At 39.7% G+C, this 11,707-nt stretch overlaps 1 pseudogene; it reads left to right on the top strand.

The window, feature by feature from the left end:
* The first annotated feature begins 9,296 nt into the window (after nucleotides 1–9,296).
* On the top strand, nucleotides 9,297–9,837 carry LOC142441389 (protein max pseudogene; annotated as a pseudogene).
* Nucleotides 9,838–11,707: the final 1,870 nt, after the last annotated feature.

The following is an 11,707-nucleotide window of genomic DNA, read 5'->3' as shown; positions in this document are numbered from 1 at the left end:
TTTTCTCCTGCAGTCGGCCTCATAGCGTGTGTTTTGTGAGATGGAGGAGGACTTTTTGGATTGGTGTTGGACTTATGGGTTAATGTTGGACTTTTGTGGGCTTGGACAGAACTGGGTTGGGATGTTTCATATAAAGCTTTCTCTTATACATGAGTTTCTGTGGATTTGTTTCTCTAAAATACCCAGACTAATACAAATTTTTTTTGAGCAAATAATCTGAGAAGCTGGATTATGACATCAAATTTGGAGGAAGATATATCAACAATTTGTGATATAAACAAGCTTACTTGTATAAAGTAAGGATGATTTTAAGCACTAGCTAAGGAAGATAAAAGACTGCAGCTATCAATATGGATTACAACTCAATAGAAAAAAAGTCAAAATCTTAAAACTACACTAATAGATAAAATCATGATAAATAAAGAAAATATGTGAGGTTGTCAAAGATCTCAATTTTTACAGAAGCCATAATTGCTCATAGTACAGGAGTCAAGAAATTAAGCAACATGCATTTTGCCAATCTGTTGCCCAAGACCTCCTTAAAGGAACACAGATTTCACTTTGAGGACTAAGGTGTGTCTGACCCATAGCATGGTATTTTGAATCAGCTCATACATATGTGAAACTAAAAAATGAATATAGAAGACGGAAGAAGAATTGAAACATTTGAATTATGGTTTTGCCCAAGAAGATTAAAAGCACCAGGAACTTCCAGAAGAAAAAACAATTCTGTCTTGGATGAAGCACAGCCTGTATGCACCTTAGAAGCAACAATGCCAAGATTTCTGGTTACGTACTATGTGCTTAGGTGAGATAGGGCATTAAGAAGGTAATTAAACTTGGTAAAGTAGAAGTCAGCTAAAAGATAATCCCACTGAGATAGACTGACACTGATTGCAACAATGGACACAGACATAAAACTAAAGTTGGTGAAAGATTGGGAGGTGTTTTTTCTATTGTATATATTATCATTATGATTTGGAATCAACACAAGGGCACTAAACAGCACAACTATGATAATTTTATGTTTAATTTTTTTAGGAACTTTCTGGCTTCCCCCCCCCAATCGCTGCAATATTGTACATTCTTACCAGCAATGGATGAAAGTTTTGATATCTCTACATCCTTGCTACAACTTGTTAAAGTGTTTTGTGATAATGGTTATTCTTGTGTGTATGAGGAAGAGTCTCTGGAGAGCAAAGACCATATACTCTGGAATACTAGCCAAAAGTTTAGAAGTTTGAAGTCACCAGTGGCATCATGGAAGGAAGTCCTTCCAATCTTTTTCCATAAAAATTAAAGCTAAGAAAACCTAGAGTAGTGCTACTCTTTATTTATAGAACCACAACTACAAGGTTTTTATTGATCTGCTAGATATGAAGAAGTATCTCATTATGGTTTTGATTATGGTATTTCCCTAAAGACAAATGGCATTAAGCAACTTTTCACATACTTATTGGACATTCATATATTTTTCTTGAAGTACTGTGTGTTAGTCTGGGTAAACTAGAGAAACAAATTCATGGACACACATATGTGTATTGTAAAGAGCAATTGAATATTGAAAAAACATCCCAACCCAGCTCAGATCAAGTATATAAGTCTAATATTAGCCCCTATATATGATACAAATCTATAAAATCCTCTTCAGACTTACAAAATACATGCAATGATGCCGAATGCAGGAGGATCACAGGCCATTGGGTTGTTGGAAGTCTTATGGTGTTGTAAGCATCTTAGCCCTGGCAGGGGTCTCTATATGGCTTCTCCAGCTCCAGAGGTCTGGTTGCCTCAGGGTAGGTCCTTGGGCTTTTCCAGCACCCAGGGAATAGTGCCATGTGTTTTGTAAGTAGAGCAGTATCTCCGGGAGTGAGCTGAGAGAGGAAAAGAGAGAGAGTCTGTCTCCTACCTCCAAGGACTAAATTTAGGAATATCCATAATTATCAGGAGAAGGCCATACCCACACAGGGGCCTCATTGACTATGATCTGATTGACAGACTAGACTCTACCCTTCCACTCTTAATCCTATCAAGTCCCTAATTGACCCCAGTTTATGTAACTCCTGCAGACCTCCCCTTGTCAATTTGACACTTTCACACAACTCTTTAGCCATATATAATTTTCAAACAATAATAAAATCATATCTGTACCTAATAGCATAAAACTAAAATGTATACAATTCAAAGATGTGTCACTCTCATTTAAACATATAAATGAATGAACAAAAATATATAATGCCGAACAATTGCAGTTAACTAACACCTACACCTTAACCCTATAATCCTATAAATATATTCTAGCACATATGAAAGTTTGTAAGCCAGCCACTTCATGCCTTTATCTGCCCCATTTTGGGTATCCAATTTCTATACTGCCCACTTACAACAGCCCAGTGCTCTGAGGAGACAATCATTCTTTGATGTAAAGAATCTTCATTCCATTTGGATCCTTAAGAAATCCACATCCATAAGCAAAGCCAGATCAGGACAGGCCATCTATAAAGTCTGCAACAGTATCCAACAGTTCACAGGCTGAAAAATATTCCCTTCATCTGGTCGGGTTCTGGTCAACCCAATGCTGGCTGTCTCAATGTGGGCTGGCCACTTGCCTTTAGACTATGAGCCCCATCACAAATTCTGAACAACACTAGCCCCATGGTGCTACGTTATGAACTTCAGACCAGCCAACCCATTCTAATCTTCTCTTCTTTTTCCTGGAAGCCAGGTCTACAATTGTCAGTGACCAGACTCACCCTGCCTCTTTATTCCTGCATCTCTCTCCCACTTCCAGTCAACAGGTGGATCCAGGTGGTCACCTAACAAGCATTTTAGCTTGCCCACAGTCTCACTTCAACATTCAGTCCTGGAGAGGAACTTTCTTCATGGTTCCAGATTTTTTCCAGCTTCTGACAAAAACCACTAGAGTTCAAACTTCAAATATCCAAACAGCTCCTTTTCTCCCTCAATCTGTCAAATGGCTCCAAGGCAAGTTATTTGGAATGAAAATGTCCTGAGTACTCCAAAGTATGGGGTGCGGCTTATTTTTTCAGAACCCTCTTTGCAGGTGTATCCTAAACCCATCTAAAAATCCAATCAGTGGCTTTGAGGCAAGTGAGTTTACAAGCTTTCTCTTTTCATACTTCCCAAAATCATTTATATAAATCCTTATATTCACAGTAATAAGCAGTAGAAACCAGTATACACAAAGTAGAATCACACGTTAAATTCAATTCTGAAAGCAGTCTAGTTCAATCCTTACCTAGCTTATCTAAATCCTTAGCTAAAGTATTCTACTGAAACAAAAATATGGGATTAGGTCTCTTGAGAGTATATAGTCAGGTCCAGCCTATCTGTCAGCCATTTAGACCTTCTGTCAGCCATTTTCCTTAAGCAGCATTGAGCAATTCAAATGGCGATTTCCACCCCTGCACTCAAAATATACATCAATCACATTCATTTCTGCCATTTCACACAGGAAAAACCAAAGACAACAACCAAGCAAAATAATCAAAACTTTATCCTTCCATATTTTTTCCAGAAAACAACCCAGTAAACTGCATGGACATTTCTGACTTCTGTCTAGGCCAAAGAGAAGCACTACCATGAGGCAGAAGTCAAATAAACATCCACTCTCCATCTTTATGATTTGTTTCTCTACTACCCTGGTACCATAATGTGTCATTCAGGGTAGACTAGAGAAACAAATTCATGAACACACATATGTGGATAGGTAAAAGGTTTATATACAAAAGCAATTGAATATTAAGAAAACATCTCATCCCAGTCCAGATCAAGTCCATAAGTCCAATATCAGCCCCTATATCCAAACCAATCTATAAAGTCCTCTTCAGACTCATGAAATGCATGCAATGATGTCAAATGCAGGAACATCATGGGCCATTGGGTTGGAAGTCTTATTGATCCAGTAGTGTTGTGAGCATCTCAGCCCTGGCAGAGATCTCAACACGGTTTCTGCAGCTCCAGATGTCTGGTTGCATCAGGGTAGGTCCAAGTGGCTTCTCCAGCACCCAGGGCATATCGTCACGTGTTTTATCAGTAGAGCGGTTACTCAGGAGGTAAACAAACAGAGAGAGAGAGAGAGAGAGAGAGAGAGAGAGAGAGAGAGAGAGAGAGAGAGAGAGAGAGAGAAAGAGGGAGAGAGAGAGACAGAGTCTCCAACCTCCAAAGAGGAAGGACAGGGATTCCTAGAATCCTCAGGAAAAGTCCATGCCCACACAGAGGCCTCATTGGCTATATCCAATTGACAGACTATCCTCCACCCCTTCACTCTTAATCCAATCAAGTCCCAAATTGACACCAGATTATGTAACTACCACACAATGATTATTCATATCTTCATCCATATTTTATTGAACTGTTTGTCTTTTTGTTGCTAAATTGTGGAGTTCTTTATGTATCTGGATAGTAAACCCTCATCTGTTATATGGCTACCCTTTTTTTGGCCTGGTCTGTTCCTTGTCTCTTCACTTTTTTACAATGTCCTCTTGCACACACAAACACATAATTTAATTTTGATGAATTAAAATTAATCTATTTTTTCTTTGTATAGTGCTTTTGGAGACAATTCTAAGAATCCATTGTCAAGAACAAAATTTTTAAACTACCATTTTATCTAATAATTGTATACATTTGGCCTATTATATTTAATTTACTGATCTATTTTTAGTTGGTTTTCATATATTGTGTGATAGGAGTCGATCTTTACTTTTAAATGTGGAGAACCAGTATCCAAGCATCATTTATAGATAATAGTATTCTTTCAACTTTGAAGGTACCATAGATACATCTGTGTAATGCATCTTATGATGGCTGACATATATTTTTAAATAGAGCACATATTGAAAGGAAATGAGCATTAGGGAACATAAATCATAATGTAATTTAATTGTAATGAAAATTATATTTCCCTTAAAAATATGGTCCTTTGTGCCCACACAGGTGTGCCTCACTTACACCACAAATTGAACGTATTTTGACATTTGCTTTCCCTATAGAATTAATAAGATTCTATTCATTTTGAACCAATCATTTGTTAATAAGCAGGATTTAGGTGTCGCCTAATTGGTGCAGAGCACTAATCCGACAGGTTTACTGTGGTCATTAAATAATCTAGTGTCACTTTGAGAATTGAGAGGATTAAGAGTGAAGGGGTGGAGTCCAGTCTGTTCATCAAGATATAACCAATGAGGCCACTGTGTCCTCATTGGCCTTCTCCTGAGAATTCTGGGAAATCCTGGTTTTCCTCATTGGAGGTGGGAAACATTCTCTCTCTTCTCTCTCCTCACTCCCTTGGAGATGCTCTGCTGACAAGACACATGGCACTACACTGATAGACTCCATGCTGTGAGAGTTGGAGAAGCCACATGAACCTACCCTGATGCAGTCCTGGGTACTGGAGAAGTTATGTGGAGAAGCCTGCCACCATTGAGATGCTTGCAATGCCACTAGATTCACAAGACTTCCTCCCACTGGTCTGTTATCTTCCTGTAATTGTATGTGTTTTGTGTCTGAAGAGGACTTTATAGATTGGTATTGGACATATGGGCTAACACTGGATTTATGGACTTGATCTAGACTGGACTTGAATGTTTTCTAATATTCAATTACTCTTTCATATAAAGCTCTTTCTTATATATATGTGAGTCTTCATGAATTTGTTTCTCTAGTCTACCCAGACTAACACACTTAACATAAAACACCTTCTATTCTTATCACCCAAACAAATGAGGAACTTGATAAATTTGTTAAGAAATGTGACCACAATTCTGTAAAACATCACTTCTTCCTTACATAGCCTACTAATTCAACTATACTTTCAATGGAATGTCTATTGGTTCCAAATCCATGAGATTATAGGTACATGAAGTATTTCCAGGGATCCACCTGTAATCAGTTTCTACACTTCTTGGATTTGATTTGGAGGTTAAAAACTACATATCTCCTTTATACATACATACATATGTGTGTGTATGTGTGTGTGTGGGGGGGGGGTGAAGATGTAACATAAAGCTTCTCTAAAATGATTATGATGTTGCTGTTGGGTTCCCTGGAGTCAATAGGAGCCCATAATGATCCTCTGACAGAGAGAAACTGCCCTATTGGATTTATTCAGCTGTATTGTTGATGGTAGCAGATTACCAAGTATTTTCCTGCAGACAGGATAGATGAGTTATGAGAAAATAACACGAGGGCTATATCTGACCCACTCTGACAAGAAAGAGGTCTGGCATGCCTCCATTCTTCTTCACCTATTCTGACACCAAACATCCCTTTCACAGCTCTCTGCTTCTATGCTGGATTCAATAATTCATTGCAATGACACGGAACTCACAGACAATTCTCAAGATTAAAGGAGATCATTAGAAAGTTAAAACCTTACCACAAATCAGGAACAGGACATAATAAGGATATAGTCATTTGTCCATAGAAACCGTCTCCTCAGCCAGTAGCCATGTCTTTCAGTCTTCACCCTCTTAAACTTGGGCCTTGGGCCTCTCCTTCTGTGAGCTAAAAAGCCAGCCTGCTGCTATCTCTCCTGGTCACACAGTCTTGGGCTACTTCCCACTCTAGCTCATGGTGTCTTGCCTCAGCCTCTGGCCTTGGCCTGGAATATCTTCACCGACAAAGTGTCCCAGAAGTAACCACACTTATGTTAAAACAGACTCTAGAAGTTCTCCCTGGTTTTATTATCAACTGAACAGTCCTTCTTTCTGAAATTTTACTTTTTTAAGCTATTTTATTTTTGGATTGCCAAAAGCAGTAATCCCAAAGGTAAACTAACGTCCTATAAATGATGGATATATTTATTCTCACAAGAATTTCAGAGATTTGCCTTGAAAGAATGAAATATGAAGTCTCTCAGGAAAACAGGAAGGATGTCATTGAAGCAAGATGAGTAAGTGTTAGTATGTGCATTTTCTTCGTACTATGAAAGAAATTATGTTTGCTTCCCAGTTTGGGACTACCATGTGGAATCTCCTCTTTGCCATATTTATTCGGAAAGTTGACTACAGAGTCACAATCCCTTTGTCATTGGGCATTGTGGAAAATTAATTGGCCAGGTGGCTAAAGGAAGTTTCGATGTTTAAGTGTCGTGGTAGCAAAATTTTGTAAAGTGGACATAGTCTCAAGGTCAAAGCCCACCATCAGCTAAAAGGTTAAAATATTTATAGGGAAGAGCAATTAGAAGAGGATCACTAATGAGCAACAACCCAACAGATGATTTAGGATTGTATGTGTAGCAGCCACCTTGTGGAATGAGGTCTTGAAGCCTGTACAATGATAGAGTAACCCTTTGAGCAGGTAGAATAAAATAGAAAATGTATATGGAGAGCAAGGGTTATAGGAGAAAGGAGAGTTTTTAGTGTGGATACCTTTTTATTTCATTCGAGGGCATTGATGTAATCTTTGGTACCAATATCACTGTGTTTTATTATTTTCCTATAAAAGGTCTGATTCCATATTTACCCAGGGAGAATAATCTCTATTAGAGGAATTAAAAAACAGGTTATATTTAACTTTTAGCAATACGCTTACTCAGCTTTCACTCCCTACCTTCTTCGTGGTTTTACCCAAAGATTTACTATTTTTAAATGCACCGATATATTATTGTATTGAGACAGGGATAGTTAGTGAAATTAAATTGCTGTCTTTTTTGTGTAATTTTGCTTATTTGTTTTTTCCTCATTTAACAGGTAATGTGTTTTCAAAGTACCACAGCATTTAAATATCAATATTCATTTATGAATCTCACTGAAACATCTTAAAGGAAACCAAGTAGCATAAAATAATTTAGACACAAAATGTTCATTGCTTAATCAAACTCACAAATATGACTGAATATTTAGTCAATTAGATTTATTTTTATTGATGAGCTATTTAAAATGGCTTATGAAATAAAATTCAGAATAAGTAAGAATAAGTAATTGCACATATTTTAAGAATTTTCAGATGATATGTAACTGGCTGAATATTTTACATAAACAATGAACACGGAATTAATAAAAAATAATAGAACAGTGAATCATAGTCTATATTATAAATCGGTTGCATAATATGATAGATTTTTAGATGTAGGAAGGGTTGTTAACTATATTACATTTAGTAAAAATATTTTCATTTTGTCATTTTTGTATAATGGGAAGGCAGAAACTGCTACTGAATTTTCTATGCACTATACAGAGATTAAATTAAGATGTAATGAGTATAAGTGTTCTAGGAAACATTTATGTGACTGATCTAATTTGCATCTTATGCACAAATTAAGTGCAGTTTAATATTTTTGGAATAATTACAGAAAACACAACTTTCAGTATATATCTGGTCTAACTAAAAATAATAGAATGCTAAGGGAAACCATAACAATACACCCTCCCCCTAGAAATGGAATGAGAAGCTTAAAGAGGAAAGGAAGTAATCATGTAATGGATAAGACAGCCTGAATAAGTATGAGAGAAAATTCAACTCTAGCCACTGCTATTGAATTGATGATGACTCATGGCAACACTACAGGACATGATAGAACGACTCTTTGGTTTTTCAAGACTTAAAGTTTTACCACAACCTGAGGTCTCATCTTTCTCTTGCAGGATAACTGGTAGATTTAAAACACTGAAATTGCAGTTAATAATTCAAATGTGTAACCCACTATGCCACCTGAGCTCTGGTAAGCATTTGGAGCATGAATGATATGTCATAAAATACCAAGAACACTGCAATGAGCAAACCATATCCCAGTAACAAAAACCAAATTCCATGCCACTCAGTTGACTATGACTCATAGCAATTCTATAGGATAGGACAGGACAGAACTGCCCCTGTGAGTTTCTGGGACTGTAACTGCTTACGGGACTAGAAAGGACCATCTTTTTTTCCAGCAGAGCATCTGGTGATTTCAAACTACTAACCTTATGATTAGCAACCAAAGTATAATCACTACACTCAGGAAGGAAATATTCCAGCAAATACAAAACGTAATTGAAAGTAGCTTCAATTCTGGCCCTCAAAGGTGTACAAATTAAGCTTATTAAATATAACTATGAAGAACAAATATATTCCATAAATATACATTAACACAAAAAACACAATCAGTGAGAATCACCATGAAAAAATTAGCAAAGTATTGTAGATTTTAGTAATAAAATCGTTGATCCGGTGCTGCAGTGAGGAGGTGGATCTCGTCCGTGTTGTGTGTGTGAGTGAGAGAGCAAGTGAGTGAGTGAGTGAGTGAGTGAGTGAGTGAGTGAGTGAGTGAGTGAGTGAGTGTGTGTGTGGGGACGAGGCTTGTTGTTGTCCGTGACTTCCCCCTCCCCTCCCCGCTTCCCCGCCGCCGCTGCAGTGGCCGCTCCCTGGGCTGTAGGAAATGAGCGATAACGATGACATTGAGGTGGAGAGCGACGCTGACAAACGGGCTCATCATAATGCACTGGAGGGAAAACATAGGGACCACATCAAAGACAGTTTTCACAGTTTGCGGGATTCCGTCCCATCACTCCAAGGAGAGAAGGCATCCCTGCCCAGGTCCTAGACAAAGCCACAGAGTATATCCAGTATATGCGAAGGAAAAACCACACACACCAGCAAGACATAGACGACCTCAAGCGGCAGAATGCTCTCCTGGAGCAGCAAGTCCGTGCACTGGAGAAAGTGAGGTCGAGTGCCCAACTGTAGGCCAACTACCCCTCCTCAGACAACAGCCTCTACACCAACGCCAAGAACAGCACCATCTCTGCCTTCGATGGGGGCTCGGACTCCAGCTCGGTGTCGGAGTCCGAAGAGCCCCAAAGCAGGAAGAAACTCCGAATGGAGGCCAGCTAAGCGCAGCGGGGCAGGCCAGCAATAAAACTGTCTCCTCCATCGTCTCATCCTCTCAGTTCATCGTTAGACCCCTCTAAGAGACTTTATTTTTCTTACTTTTTTTTTTCCATAGAAGCTCTTGGACAACAGCTCTCGTTCTCCATTTCCACGCTCCACCCCCCAGTGTTTTCCCTTCAGGGATTCCCTGTTCCCACCAGGAATTTTTAAACCCAAACACCCCAACTTGGCAGCTTTTTCTGTGGAGGACAGACGGCCAGCCGGACCTCTTGAGCACATGGTGTCCTCACTGCCCCACCAGCTCCTCCAGCCCTGCCGGCCCCGGTGCCTGGAGGACTCCTACCCTCCCAGGCCTCGCCTCCCGTCCGCAGTCACCTCTATTTGATAGACTTTGTGAATCTGTGAACTGCTCCACCTTACGAAGATGATCAGTTTGGAATAATCAGAATTATCCCTCTCCCTGCTCCTTTTTAGGGACTGCCCCCTCCCCACCCCACCCCACCCCCAAGAGTTATTTATCATTCTTACTGAAAGACCAGATCCTCAGAGAAGCTATGGTTTACAGGGAACCTGGGGACAGGTTTGCAGCTGAGTCTTTGGCATGTTGAACCCCTGCCTCTTGGGCGGGTGAGAGAGCCTGTGCAGCAGCCCTGCGGGGAGGGGCGCACATCACCCCCCCAGAGAGTGGGGCCGGGAGGGGGAGGCTGGGGCAAGGGCAGAGGTTTTGTATTGAGGGCCAGTGATGATGTTTTGATATTTATTTCCTGCTACTGAAATTTGAATATGAATGAATTGTCCCTATTTCTGATGATGTCGGCATTATAAAGCAACAGATTCATAAAGTAAGGATCAAATCTTCCTTTCCTTCCGTGTGCATTTCTAAGAAATAGAGCCAACTGGTTTTGTATGTAAATACCAAGAGCGATTTACCTGGTACTAAACTCGCGCACCCCGGCGCGGCCCCTCCCCGTCCCCAGCCCCCGCCTCCCTCGCTGGAGCCCGGCTCCATTCTGCGGCCCAGTCCTGGCTCTGGCTGTGGTCACCAGGTCCCTGGAAGGGCTTCGTGTTCCAGCCTCATTTCTTTGTCCCCTCCTCCGTTCCCAACATTCGCTGATTTCTCGTGTATATACTCTGTAGTCTCGGTCCGTGTTTGATTCCATTCCATGGAAATAAAAAGTATGTTGTACATACTGCGGAAGAATCGTCTTGCAAGTTAAGGCTCCCCCTTTACTATAAGACTATAAATAAAAACTTATTTTATCCTTAAAAAAAATGACGTGTCATTGCTAAAGATGTTTTCCCAGTCTGTGGTCTCTCTTATTACTCTCTTGGTGAATTCTTTCAATGTACACAGGTGTTTTATCCTCAGTATATCCCACTTGTCAATGTGTGGATCCTCTGTGTTTCTATCCTTCCATATTTCTAGTAGCCTCTGTATTCTCTATGCCAAAGCTCTCAAGTTTGTCCCAATTCCCTCACTGATGGCCCTAATCATTTGGGGTTTTACCTCAAAGTCTGTGATCCACCTTGAGCTTATCCTTGTGCATGGAGTGAGGTACGGATCTTGCTTCATTTTTCTGCAGGTAGATAACAATTTTTCCAGCACCACTTGTTGAAGAGAACATACACTTCCCATTTGATATTTTGTCTGTATGCCGATGATTTTATTTCAGAGTTTTCCGTTCTTTTCCATTGGTTTGAGTCTCTGTCATTATACCACACCATACTGTTTTGACCACTGTGGCTGTATAATAGATGCTAATGTCAGATAAAACAAGCCCTCCAACTTCACACTTCTTCAGGAGTTCTCTGCTAATTCTGGGTTTCTTCCCTCTCCATATGACGTTGGTAATCATTTTTTCCAATTCTTTGA

This window comes from Tenrec ecaudatus, chromosome 2, assembly GCF_050624435.1.
Source record: "Tenrec ecaudatus isolate mTenEca1 chromosome 2, mTenEca1.hap1, whole genome shotgun sequence".
Lineage (NCBI taxonomy): Eukaryota > Metazoa > Chordata > Mammalia > Afrosoricida > Tenrecidae > Tenrec > Tenrec ecaudatus.
Note: the sequence above shows the minus strand (reverse complement) of the source record. Positions and strands in the feature narration are given on the sequence as shown.